The 12,352-nt window shown below is 45.0% G+C and overlaps 1 protein-coding gene across 2 annotated transcripts in view; it reads left to right on the top strand.

Moving 5' to 3' along the window:
• The first annotated feature begins 674 nt into the window (after positions 1-674).
• Positions 675-12,352, top strand: part of LOC137676297 (leukemia inhibitory factor receptor-like) — a 56,022-nt gene continuing 44,344 nt past the window's right edge. The window contains exons 1-2 of one of the 2 annotated variants that reach the window (XM_068422998.1): positions 675-761; positions 9,976-10,082. The gene's annotated coding sequence lies outside the window, so the exon portion shown is untranslated. The remainder of the gene's footprint in view (positions 762-9,975; positions 10,083-12,352) is intronic. The other variant, XM_068422997.1, reaches the window with a different exon arrangement.

Raw genomic sequence — 12,352 nt, 5'->3', positions numbered from 1 at the left:
GATTTTTATGGGCCTCGTGGTATACATTTTTTTAATTGCCTTACTCTTGAGACTGTGGGATTGTGAGGATTTCAAGTTTAATTTAAAAGAGAGGCTGGCATGTAGCTGTTGTGGCTTCAAAGAAATGTTGGAGGTCCAGTCCCAGACCTCAAAAACTAGAGGCAAATACAAAGATAAAATGAATCAAGAATCTCCTGGGTTTGGAGGGCCATGGGTACTTGACCGTGTCACGGAGAGAACCTGAAACGATCAGACTAGGTCCGTGACTTCGCTCACCCCCACAGCAGGCCCTCGGCAGCCCGCTGAGGACCCAACGATACCACCGGCCGCCGAAGTATCTCTTAACAACTCAGTCCCCACTACACCCCGGCAGCACAGCTAAAGGCGGAGGTCAGCCTCAAATCCTGGTCAGCTTCGGCCCGATAAAACCTGGACTACCGCCTGCACGCCTCACTCCGAGCGCGGCCGCACAGCGGCCCGTGCCGTGCCGTGCCGGGCGGCGGGAGGCGGTGGTGCCCCCGGGCCAGGGCCGGGGGCGGTGGCGGCGCCGGGCGGTGCGCGGCGCAGGCTCCTCCCGCAGGCAGCCCGCCAGCGGCTCTCCTCCATCCCTCCCTCGCTCCCGCCCCGGCTCCATCCCTCCTTCCTGTCGGCGCTGCGCACTGCTGCCCGCCGGAGCTGGGCCGGCCGGACCGCGCCGCGGGCAGCCCGCGCTCCACCCCCGCGGCATGAGGCTGCCGCAGGGCACGGCGAGGCGGCGGCGGGTGAGTGCCGGGCCCCGGGCCGGGCGGCTTCTCCGGGCGGCGGCCCCGCGCTGGGGCTCCGCTCGCACCTGGGAGGGGGCGGCGCGGGGGGGCGCGATGAGAGATGCCCCCTCCATCCCTCCCTCTGCCCGCCCCGGCAAGCAGGGGCGAAGGGGGGGCTGACAGCCCAGCCGGGACCCGGCAGGGCCGCGGGGGGGTTCCAAGCCCCCCGCCTGCCCTCCCCGCTTTCCTGCCGGCGCAGGCGCTGCGGCTCGGGGCTGGGCCGGGGGCGGGGGACAGGTGGCGGGGGCGGTGCGGGGGCGGCGAGCGGTGCGGGCGCAGGCGGCGGCAGCTTCCCCCGGGGCACGGCGGGGCGACCGGCGGCTCCTCGCTGCCGCTGCCCGGAGCCTGCGGCTTAAATAGAGGCTGTGTTTTGTCAACAGCTCATTCTGCTGGCCGGCAGGTTGGTTGGTGCAAGGGCTGAACTGCGGTTAAATAGTGTTTATGCCTCTTATTGTGCTTTTAATTTCTTTTTTTTTTTTAAATAAGTAGCACCTTTCCAAAAAAAAGGGGAGCTTGGGAGGTGAATCCGGAGCCCCTTCTGCGACTGGGGAGCATCCGGACGCGCTGCGTGCCTTGCCACTGTGCAGGGACACCGGCGCAGTGGCAGGTTGCCGTGTCTATTTTGAGTGATTCAATTTCTAATGTGTTTAAGAGATAGTGTTTAAAAAAGATCTCTCTAAGCCTCTTCTAAGGTAGTTCTGGAAAGAACGTCACTCCCTTGTTAAAATTCAAGTAAGTAAATTTGAACTGGGTGTATTGTGCTGGCATTCTGTGTGTTGCTTCAGTAGGAATTGGTGATATAAATGGTTGGTTTGTTTTTTAATTGCAATGGGTGGTGGATGCCTGGGAACTTTGCTATAAATGGGAGTAAAGCTCTGGATGGATATTAAAATCATCTTGTGCTGGGGAGAGTTGGGCTACAAGCTGCTATGTAGGAATTGTCGCTTTGATTCTTGTCCACAGACTTTCACACTTAAAATCTCCATTGCAAAAATACTTGTATTCCATAACCACGCTGGCAATGTCCTATCAAGTTCCCTTCAGGGAAGCACAGGCATGGGGTAGCTTTCTCCTGTATTTGAAACCCATCTTGTTACCTAAGGCAGTGTGACTTGCCTTTGACATCTCACCTGGAAGTCCGTTGTGGCTTTTTTTCCTTACTGTAAAAGAATTCTTTAAATTCTTCTTAAAGCCTTAGTTCAACTCCACAGCATGAATCCAAACTGTTAATCAGACTTAGCAGGTTTAGTAGCTGTGGGGAAGATTAAGGTCCATGTCGTGCAGTTTTCCCTCTCCAATCAGCATGTGGCAGCGCCAGCTGAGACAGTACGTTGTTTGATGTAGATCCATCAGTGCACATGTGCTTTATATATAAAGCATTGTACATCCTGTAGGGAACGCCTTGATCTGCAGAAGGTCTGTGCTTGTCCTTAACTTCTCAACCATTGTATGGTGTATGGTTTTGGTGGTAAAGATAAGCTTTGATTTCTGTACGCTTTTGGTGATAAAGGTAAGCATGTGCACAGGAGTCTCCTGGATCGGGCCCCAATGTGAATCAAGATGAAAACAAAAATTATGTTTGATGAGGGCAAGGATTAGGATTTGGAAAAGACAGAAGCAAATGCAGGGAGTGGATCCACAGAAGTAGTGCCATATCTGCAGTTGGTTGGTATTGCTCAGCATGGGTTGCCTGTCATTAGCTGTATAGGGGTCTGCAGGTCGCTCCTGAGAGGTCTGCTGAGGCTACTAAGAAAAGACAGTCTAGTGTCAGTAGGCTGTTGGGCTATATATATCTAAACTGCAAGATGTTGCAGAGGTCCACAACTGGCAGTCTTAAAAATCACTAACTTGGAGCTGGTTTGGAGTATAACTTCTAGGCAGATCACCTGATTTTGTTTGATTTTGCTTTCTGTTTACTTAGTCTTCGCATCTTATCACTGTTTCACATATTCAAACTTTTATCAGCGTTATTAAGTGATAACAGTTTCCATTGTGCACTCTGCAAACATATCCCTTTACTCACTTAGAGCAACCAGTGGCAAGCGCTATCTATGAGTTATATTGTGCAAAATCCCTTTATAAGTGTGCTGAGGAGAGGGAGAGACTTAACCTTTAGGTGAGGGCATTCTTGCAGACTTGCCAAAGGCAAGTCAGAAATACATGGGAACAGCCGTATGGGTGGACATGCTCTCCAAAAGAGAGTGAAACTGATTTTCTCAGGTAGCAAAGCTGCTGCTGCTACTTTAGCAGGGAATTCATGGGGCTTTAATTTTCAGGTGCTTGATGAGTTACGATCTATGGCTATAAGGTCACATCTGTTTCAACATCCTGCAGCTCAGGGCTTTAGTAAATGTTGAAAAAAATCTGAATTTATTAATATCCATAAGTAATGCTAGAACAGAGTCTGTAAATCTATTAGAAACAGCTCTCTTAGAGCATGAATATTAGATTGTTTAATCCAGTGGGTGACTGACAGCAAGTTTTATGCCATATGAGAAGATGTATTTAAACTTGATGTGTTAGTAAAAATGCCACCTGAAAGATGAAACGGTACCTCAAGAAGAAAGTGTCTGGCAGTCTTAAACAATCTAGATGTTTATAAATACTGACTCTATCTTGCAGGGTACAATGCATCACAAGGCTGATGCAGATGGATTGTTTTTCTGCAAATGACTCAATAGATGATGTGACCAGGTAAATGAGGTTCTTTTCTACTCATGCTGTGTGCTGGTGCTCAGAGGAATGCAGAGGATGCTAAATTCAGTGTTTCCTGTTGTGTTGATACATTGGTTGGATGAAAGCGAAAATTATAACAGTTTTAAATGATGAGGTGGTGGAGTCACCATCCCTGGATGTGTTTAAAAAAAGACTGGACATGGCACTTAGTGCCATGGTCTAGTTGACATGGTGGTGTCAGGGCAATGGTTGGACTCGATGATCCCAGAGGTCTCTTCCAACCTGACTGATTCTGTGATGCTGTGTATTATCTTGTAATGAGCCTATTTGAGCCGTTGAAAGGCAAATTTTGGATAATGGAAGGGGAAGGGAAAACAGAAAAAAGAAACTGAGAAACTTCTTGGAGTTTGTTTTTTTTCCCGTTTTCGATAATACATATTGATCTAGGACAGTTATAATAGAAACACTGGGATCTCAGACTTCAGACTCGTGTTGAAATACAGAGATGATTCAAGTGAAGGGATGTTAATTAGCAGTAGAAGGAAAGGTCTGATGAGGGACGGTTAAGGATACGTAGGTGGAAGGGTTGAGAACTCTAACAAAGATACTGGTGGCTCTTTGAGAGGGGACGCTGTTGCTCTGAGCTAGACATCGATTTGCGTGCAGGGAGATATGGACAACAGGTATAAAAGTCAGTTTTACTCATGTTTCCATAATTAGCTAGAATTAGTTGAAACGATTTCAATGTTTTGGTGCTTCTTTTCCCCTGAGATTTAGTTATGAATCCTTTTTTTACCATTAGGCACCAAATGCCTGTCTAAAAATAAGAAAAATAAATCACTTCTAGATAAGGCTTGAGAGGCAATTGTAGTCTATGCCCCGAGGCTGGTTGATGTATTTTATTCCATAAACAGTTCAATGTAAATGATATAAATAATGCTTGGGAGCAGGACCTGGAACCTGTGGTCCCTCGCTCCCAGTGAGTGCCCTCTCACAGGGACACAGAGTCCTGCTCTAAGTCAGTGGTTACTTAAGGTATGGAGAGAAATGCCATGTACAGAAAGGCTGGAGAAGCCTCCATCCTGACTCATCTGTTGGTTTGAGCAGTCTCTGGGGTGGCCAGAGGTGTTTCCCACACCCCAGTGAGTGCTGCAGTGGCTGGGCTGCCTTAGAAAGGGAGCACCGCTGCTGCTTGCTTTTTCTGTGTCTGTAAACAAAAGCAACAGCTACTGCTTTTTCTGGGGAACCTGATTCTGTGGTTCTGCACACATTTTATCAGCAGACACAGGCAGGGAAATAATTGCTTTGTGAATCTTGAGTGTCTAAGCATCAGGCAGGTGTTGTGGCCCTGTCAAAGAAGAGACTGTGCATCTGTGCATATTGATGCCTACAAAATTTATCATCACCGCTCTCTTCCCCACACCCAATACTTAGCTGCGGTAAATGGGATTTTGGAACATGTTTGGTTTAGGTTTAAGCATCAAAAATTTGTTTTTTGTAGGTACTTAAATGTCTCCAGGGATCTCTTTCAGAATCTTATGTATCTTTTCCAGAGTCATTAGCACAGCAATGATGGGGGCCATATAAATTCCTAGATGGCCAGAGCGGTTTTCTTACCTGCCTTTGGGGGGTGGAAGGGCAGATAGGATACCAATCACCAGCAAAGGAAGAGGTTCCCATGCTCTTTTCCTGCCTTACTTAATGGACTTACACACTAGCAGATATTAATTAGAATGTATGACATCTGGAGGTTCTGATCTGACACTGAGAAGAATTCCTAGGGACTGTTTTTCATACACACCATCCTTTTTTTTTTTTTTTTTTTTTTTTTTTTTTGCTTATCATTGCTGTCCTCCCTCCCTGGAAAATTTGCAGTCCCTGAATTTGTGGGAGCCCTCCTGCTGTGCATCTGTAAGGTCTTTGTGCTTCCCTCCAGAACCAGAAACTCTCAGCAGGGGCTTTTGCCACTTTGCTGCTGTCTGCCTTTCCCAGCTGCCCTGCCTTGGAAGCACTCCTAGTAGTGGGTTTCACTGCAGGGAGAAAGCGCTTAAACTAAAAATAACTCCTAACCCATCGGTATGAATGTTGGTCAGGGTGTAGGGTTTTGAAGGGCATATGTCTCCCCTCCTTTCCATGCACGGTCGGGAGCTGGCATTGGAGTGAGGTCAAAGACTGTTGCTACAACAGAAGCAGCTTTCCCTTATCCCACAAGCAGAGAACTGCTGAGTTGTCAGCTGTTGAGTCCAAATTATGCCTTTTACCTCAGGGAGCACAAGTTATAAAAGCGCGTGCCATGGAAACAAGGACAGCACTGTGGCAATTCCCTGCTCCTGCCTCACTTCCCACCGTGCCAAGGATCAGACCCACGGGACAGCCCGCAGCAGAGGATGGGCAGCCTGTGTTGCCAGCTTGGTGTTAGGGGAGCACTTGAAGCAGGATGGCTCCCTCCCTTGGGGTGTGTTCTCAGGAAGCAGAGTCTCTTTTCTCACCTGTAAACACAGCAATTTAGGGGCAGCTTCCTGCAAAACTAAAAAGCCCAGCCTTTCAGCCGTCCTTGGCCTCCTGAAATTTCCTGAAGTCTTAAGTAGCTCAAGTAGTGCTTTCTTTGGCTTGCTTTTATGCTGCAGCATTTTTCTTGCCAGCCAAATAGTTTCACTGATATAGTAACATTGATTAGAGAATTACTGAGGGTTATTTTTTTTTTTTTTGTGAGGGGATGCTTCTGTATTGATGAGCATCATTATACCAGTGTTCTCTGCCAGTATAGCTTACTGCATTTTGATCATCAGTCAAAAGCACTTTCTTTTGGAATATACATATATATTGCTAAAATAGAGGTATGTATTTGTGCTTGCGGTGTACCTATAGCTGCACTGGTAATAGCTTTGTAATACTGACTGAACCTTGATAGCCTTACTGGCCAAGAAGGCCAATGGCATCCTGGCCTCTATTAGGAATAGTGTAGCCAGCCGGTATAGGGAAGTGATCGTCCCTCTGTACTCGGCACTGGTGAGGCCGCACCTTGAATCCTGTGTCCAGTTCTGGGCCCCGCACTTCAAGAAAGATGTTGAGGTGTTGGAGCGAGTCCAGAGGAGGGCGACCAAGCTGGTGAAGGGTCTGGAGGGTCTGACCTACGAGGAGCGGCTGAGGGAGCTGGGGTTGTTTAGCCTGGAGAAGAGGAGGCTCAGAGGTGACCTTATTGCAGTCTACAACTACCTGAAGGGAGGTTGTAGTGAAGTGGGAGTCGGCCTCTTCTCCCGGGCAACTAGTGATAGGACAAGAGGACACAGCCTCAAGCTTCGCCAGGGGAGGTTCAGGTTGGACATTAGGAAGAATTTCTTTTCAGAAAGAGTTATTAGACATTAGAATGGGCTGCCCAGGGAGGTGGTGGAGTCACCATCTCTGGATGTGTTTAAGAAAAGACTGGACATGGCACTTAGTGCCATGGTCTAGTTGACATGGTGGTGTCAGGGCAATGGTTGGACTCGATGATCCCAGAGGTCTCTTCCAACCTGGTTGATTCTGTGATTCTGTGATCAAGGTAGCCTGGTAGTTCATAAGGCATAATCATGAAATTTAAATAAAGCAATGTATTTGTACAGTTTCTTTAGGTGATAAACACTGTCTGAAAAGCATTCTGGAATGCTTCTTATGCTTGCATAATTTTGTCATTGTCACACAAGTTGCTTGAAGGTATAATAAAAGTACAAGTAACAGGGGTGGTTGAAGATGGTTTACACTGTCAGTCTGGCTCAGAAGTGGTCCATGTTTTGCTTCTGGGCCTCAGCCATCCACCTCAACTAGTTTTGCTCCTTGAATAAATCAATTGCTTCCCTCCAAGAGGACATGCAGGCTCAGTTGACTAGATAGCACGGTTAAACGTTTATTCTGGAGGGTGTGGATATGGCCTATGGCAAGCTTGGCTAGGATGGTGAGCAGAGCAAGCCAGCTCTACCCCAGCTGACTTTATGCCCTCAAATGCCCCCCACGTTGTGCCCTTGGGCATGCCGCACGTTTCAGCCTGAAGCTTTAAAAACTACTTTCTCTTCATTTCAAGCACTTTGAATGTAGAAGCACAGAAAAAGCTAGTTTGGAGCCAGATGGTGAGCTGGGCCACTTGCTGCGAAGTGGTCTAGTCCAGACTTGGACATGTTGGTCCCAAACAGTGGGAAGGCAAGCCCATCTGCAGCATTTAGGCTAGGGGTGAAGATACCTCTGCATGGCAGCCCACCGGGCTGGTTTGAGCATCTCGGAGACTCATGCTTTCTGTAACTTTACAAATTTCAAAATTACTTGCATGTTTGAGAGTTGCACAGCACGTCCCACGTATCTCGGAGAGCCCAGAGCAGGGGGAGATTTGGACAAGTGGGAGATGAGGCATGGCTCTGCTTAGCGTGGAGCTAGCCTGGGCAGGCAGGTGCCTTTTGGGGCTGTCTGGTGGTATCTGTCTTAGCCTGGCAGCCCTGCTCTCTTCCAAACAGGACTTACATGGTCACCCAGAAGCTCTTGTGCCAAGAGAGCAGTGCTGCTCATTGCATGATGCAACCCTGTTTGTATGGCTCACCAAGGATTTGCCCTTCTTGAACTGGGTGATCTAATGGCCTCTCTTAACTATATAACTACTTAACTATAAAATCAGTGAGGACAGAGCTTCAAAATATCTTTCTCAAATAATTAGTCTTAATATTACTGCAGGGCAAAAATGCAGCTTAAATCAAATGAACTTCAGAAGAAAATTATAGGGGCCAGTATTATAGGTGGGGCTTCTGCAGACTCTGAAGCCCAAAGGTGAATGTAAGTTTTAAGTATTCCAGCTACAACTAATTTTCACAGTATTTCATGTTTTGGATCAAGTTCAGCACTTGCGGCAAAAGAGATGTTTGACCTCTGAGGTTTTACAGCTACTCTGGAGCTAAAACCAAGGAGATAAGCTTTTAAAGTTTAATCCTAGGCAGAGAGAGAGGGGGAGGGAGAGAAAAAACAAAACAAAAATGTGATTTATTTATCTTGTAGACTTCAGTGTTGTCTTGAGTTGTGTGCAACAGGCACTGAAGTATTGTGTGTGTGAGGTGGACATAAAGTCAAACTCTTTTACTTCTGCAAGGGTTTCTGCTGGTTCTGAGGATAATAATATCTGTTCCCTAGGGTCTACCTGTTCCTCTTCCTTTTCCCCTCCTTCCCCCTGCTCCATACTCTTCCAAAGGTCATGGCTATGAGAAGTCTTTAGTGTACAGGTCTCCAGGCACGTAACTCATAATTCATCAGCTAGAACAGCTTTGTCATGGTTCCCAATATAGAACAGCCTTCTCCTCCAAATCAAATGCGATTGGGCTGTTTCTTTTTCAAAATGCTACGAAACTTTTGAGAGAAGATATTTTTGACCAAATGTTTCCTCATGTTTCAAATGACGGGATCAGTCTGGATGTCATGTGACCCTTATTTTAAATCTCACCTCAAAATCTGTGTAGTTTGTCCCCTGTATATTGTCTTCCTTCACCGTTAAAATGCTCATTAATGTGAGATCTGTGGAAGATTTATGCTAATCTAGTCTCATGTTGGTGTAATGTAAACCCAAGACTTTAATCTGGGAAGACTTGCATTGAGCCCATATTTAGGATTTTTTTAGGAATGTATCCAATCTTATTTTTTATTTCAATCAGTTCACCCCATCCTTGAAGAGCTTTGCCAATACTTGATTAGCTTTACATTTCCAAGGTGCACTTTTCAGTGGAGGTCCCTTACATGGTATTGACTCTCGTATCTCATATATTGTGGGTTATGTTTAAATCCTTTCTCTGTGTAGGTAGTTGAGAACTACCTCAATCAAGTAACCTCATTGAACTAAATAGTTGCATTGTTTTAGGCTTTGCAGCAACAGACAATCTCTCAGACCCGAACTGCTCTAAGTAATTATTTGGTTCTGTGTATAAATCGACTCTGTACTGTACTAAATCATTTCCACTGCTAATGGATAGCTAGTTTTTCTCTTGTGCTATTGGATCAAGTGCTTTTGTAAGGTAGCCTCACCCATACAGAGTGAGTTGTGAAGAGTTTTATTTTCAGCAACTTTATGTATTTATTTGCTTGAGCTGTGATAACTGATACTTTGAAAATGAAACGTTTTCCAGTGGCTTCCCCATATTTCAACTAATGAGTGGTGCAGCTGGTGTTAATATGCAAAGAATGTGTCCTTGAAAACATTAGATTCTTGCCTATTATCCTTTTGCCCTGCTGTATGCGTGCTTGCTAATCAGTAGGTAATTCTGGGTTGGAGTTTGGGCAGCGGTTACTGGGCAGAGAAATGGGAGCAAGCGCTCGGTGTTACAATAGCTGCCTGTAGAATTAGGTCACTAGCAGGCTTTCAGCAAAATAGTGTTAATTTTCCTCTCTGCATCCTTAAACACGGAAGGTATATCTATAATTCCACATCTTTTCTGAGTGATCCTCTAGTGTAGCATTCTTCCCGATGGATTATAAATGAGTCTTTTAACTTCAGGTACCCAGTGTGACTGCTCGGTTCAGCATTCGGCTGTTCCATACTGAATACTAAGGACCAAGCCTGTCACGGGCTTCTGCAGCTGGACTCCTGCCAACACTGCAAATGTAAGTTTATGCATACCCTTATTCATAAGATGAATTAGTCATATACTTACGTGTTTGCAAATTCAGGAGCAATATCTGTATATGTGTGGTTACTGAGGCTTATTATCTTCCATAAATCAGCAGTTAGTTAGTCACAAGCATCAGTCCATGGCTTTGAAATACCTTCTCATCAGCGGGCACAGGTGATCTCTGACAGCATTTAGCTGCTTGTTTCAGGGGACTTGAGAAATAAGATGAGTAAGATGCTGCAATCTGAACCCAGATATTTGACGAACTGATAACTTTAAAAAGAATTTAACAGGTGTTGGTAGTAAGTGCCTGCAGTTGATCTCTTCTTTTGAAGTAATGTGCATTAAAGTGTACCATCTTCAGTGATAGTTGATTGTTGGGGTTTTTTTTTTGTATTATTTGGAAAGAAAAGATACTTGTCACTTGCATTCCTAATACGTATACGTACCTCTGATCTTTTTAATCTCTTCTGCTGTAGCTCGCAAAGACTTTCTGTATATATTCTTCTAAAGTCAAATATTTATGTCCCTGAGGCATATGCATTGTCATCTAAGTATGTTCTGCAAACATCATCCTTGTACAGACCCAGTGTGTAGCTCTTTAATGTGGAAAATTGCAGAAATGGGAAAAGCGGAGTACTCTCCAAAGATGTTTGAGGTGGTGCTATTTTTAAACGCTCTGTGGGTTCTAATGACTTGCTTTGTAGTGAGATTGGCACAAACTTTTGTAGAAGAGGATTTCACAAAAGGAAGAAAAAGTTAGACACTGGTGTTTCATACCATGAAATTTACATTAGAGGTTTTGCAGATCTCTGGATTTAGACAGGTGAGCGTATAAGAACGTGCTTGGCCTTGTGAGGCATGCGCTGTGTATCTGGATGGAACTGGTTAGATGCATAAAGAGCAGAAATTTTCCTAAGGAGTAAAATACTGGAATAGAAATGAAAAGTAAACTGAAGCAGAACATGTCGTTCATGTAACTACATCAAAAGGTTAGTTGTCCAATTTACTCTCTTCTCTGCAGTTAGGTTTCCCTTCGCCCCCGCCTTCTGCCCCCCGTGCCTGGGCACCTCGATCTGCAGCCACCAGAGAGACGATTGAGAATTGTCACACGTCTCTCATTCCCACAGTCGGACTTGCTCAGCACTTTGGAAACAATAGCTGCTTCATTGCTGAGTTCTGAAACAAAAAAGTTAAACATATCAGCAACAATGCATGAAAAATGTGATGAACAGCCTTCCACAGGAAGAGATTTTTCCATGCCAGTGTGTAGGTATACAGGATTTATTGGTGACAGAAGCTAGTAAGTAAGAAATCGTTCTTCTTTTGTACATCATCTGCCAGCTCAATATGGAGAGCAGTAAACCGTGAGATTTGCTAATAATAGCAGGAAGGAAGAACCCTGTTAAACACAGATAGCAAAGTTGGAATGACTTGTGTGTGTGAAATCCAAGGTTGTCTTTCCCTCTCCACAGCCCTTTTTTTTAATCACCCTTGAGAAGAGAAAGAAAAAAAAAAAAGATATCTTCAGCAGAAGAATCTTGCTTTCAAGGGAACATTGAGGGAGAATAGGCAGATGCAAGTTACAAATGATGTAGTGATGGTCATGTGAAAATGATGTGAAGATGTGAGATGAAGTGAGTTGTGGGTTTGAAAATTTCTGGTTTGTATTCTTATTGTACATGTGAATCAGGTCAGGAGAGACTTATGGAACTGACTCACTGTATGTCCTGTTAGTAGCAATCTCAATTTTCTATGAGCTGCTTTCAGTTTTAAATGAGGTGTGGCATCATTAGCTGTACAGACACTGCTGTTTCAGCACTTGCTGATGGATTATTTACAGGGACTCAATTCACTGCTTTTGCTAAGTTCTAAAAGGAATGACAGAAAAGCAGGGCTTTATTTTACAGCAATAAAAATGATACATATGAGTCCAAGACATCTTGCATATTATTTTAAAACATTTGGCTCTTCATTGCTTTTTGCCTTTTGCTGAGCATTATTTTAATGGTGCCGAGTTTGCTCAAGTGTTTTATCCCCCTACAAAGTACTTTATAGAAGTATTTGCCATTCTGAGACCCTCCATGAAACTGCTAAAGAGCTGCTAGTTTATTTACATCATGCAAAATCAATAAACTTTCTAACATAGATAAATCCAACCAACAGACAAGGTGTAAACTTCTCATATGGAGTACTCGGAACAAATTTCAGATATATTTGGCATCTTTTTCACTCTCATGGAGTGAGAGATCTCAATCTATG

Source organism: Nyctibius grandis, chromosome Z (assembly GCF_013368605.1).
Source record: "Nyctibius grandis isolate bNycGra1 chromosome Z, bNycGra1.pri, whole genome shotgun sequence".
Classification (NCBI taxonomy): Eukaryota; Metazoa; Chordata; class Aves; order Nyctibiiformes; family Nyctibiidae; genus Nyctibius; species Nyctibius grandis.
The sequence above is the reverse complement of the archived record's forward strand: the minus strand, read 5'-3'. Positions and strand labels throughout refer to the sequence as shown.